At 63.4% G+C, this 1,418-nt stretch overlaps 1 protein-coding gene across 1 annotated transcript in view; it reads left to right on the plus strand.

Moving 5' to 3' along the window:
- The first annotated feature begins 188 nt into the window (after nucleotides 1-188).
- The window catches only part of ZDHHC22 (zinc finger DHHC-type containing 22), a 14,200-nt gene continuing 12,970 nt past the window's right edge, over nucleotides 189-1,418 (plus strand). The window contains exon 1 of the mRNA XM_008054014.2: nucleotides 189-386. The gene's annotated coding sequence lies outside the window, so the exon portion shown is untranslated. The remainder of the gene's footprint in view (nucleotides 387-1,418) is intronic.

Raw genomic sequence — 1,418 nt, forward strand, 5'->3', positions numbered from 1 at the left:
CTGGGTGCAGCCACCTTCCCAGAACTTTTCTCCCGCCGCTGGCTGGCCGATTGATCAGCCCCCGGAAAAGTTCTCCCGGGCGCCCAGAATCCCACGTCTCGCTGGCCTGGAAGCCGGGCAGGACCCCAGGCCGCAGGGCTGGGGTGGGGGGCGCGCTCGCGGCTGGGTCGACCCCGGGAAAGGCACCCACTGGTGCGCCCAGGGCGGGCTTGTTGGCAGGGAAAGGGCTCCCGCGTCATGAGGGCTGTTTGGGTTTCTCTCACCGGGAGGGCAGGAGGCAGACGCCAAGAGGAGATTTTAATTTCGTTGCCTCAAATGAAAACGCTCTTTGCAAAGAAATAGCCAGGCAGCCAGCAGGCGGAGCGAGGGGCTGGCCAGGACCCTCCCTCCACCCACCCACCCACACACGCACACACACACACACAGGTTTTCGGCTCTGCGCCCCCCCAACCGGTACCTCAGAGCCCGTGTAAATGTATCCATCATTTTAACTGATTTTTTGGGAAAAGCCAGGCAACAGAGGCTTCACGTGTGTACACACACAGACACAAACACAGAAACCCAGGTGCACACAGATCACACGCAAGGAAACATATGCACACATACCTCCACATGCCATGGTTACAGAGAGGTCCCTGAGTGTTGCCCTTTGCCTGCGGGTGTGTGGGGGAGGGGAGGGAGACAGGGAGTGCGGGCAGGACTTCCAGATGGTCAACGGTGCAGTTCTTTCTGCCCCCCACCCCCACCCCACCCCAAGCCTTCGCCCTCTCCTCCTCCTAGGGAGGCCTCCACCGGAGCCCCAAACCCGGGATCCTGTCCACAGCCAAAGAGAGGCGGAGCCCTGAACCCAGGCCCCCAACCCCCTCTGACTGCAAACACATTCCTCCCTCCTTGTGGCTGACTCCAAGGCCCCAGGGAGCTGAGGTTGCTCCAAAACCCAGGAAGCAGCTGCCCCGAGGTAGGGCCTCTGCGGCCCCTGGATCCCTCACCTGCTGGGTCTGAGCTGGGAAGATGGGGAGGAGGACTCTGAGGGGCAGGGGCTGGGAGTGAGGGTCTGCAGGAGGGTCTCCCGAAAGGTAGCCGAAGAAGGGGTGGGAGGAGAAGGCAGCGGCACAAGGGCGCCCTGGGCGCCGACGGTGAGCCCGTCTCCTCCCTCCAGACCCCGCATGAACCTGTCTCCTCTCCCCCCAGACCCTCCAGTAAGCCTGTCTCCTCCTCCCCGCTAAACCCCTCAGTAAGCCTGTCTCCTTCCCCCAGATCCCTCCAGTGAGCCGGTCTCTCCCCCTGGTCTCCCCTCCCCAGGCTCCTCTCCTTTCCCCTTCCTCTCCTCCCCCCAGCCCCCTCCTCTCCCCCTTCCATCTCCTCTTCCTCCCCCATCTCCTCTTCCGTCACCTCCCCCCACCATCTCCTCTCCCCCC

This window comes from Carlito syrichta, unplaced genomic scaffold (assembly GCF_000164805.1).
Source record: "Carlito syrichta isolate Samal-C Ts95f unplaced genomic scaffold, Tarsius_syrichta-2.0.1 Scaffold76748, whole genome shotgun sequence".
Lineage (NCBI taxonomy): Eukaryota > Metazoa > Chordata > Mammalia > Primates > Tarsiidae > Carlito > Carlito syrichta.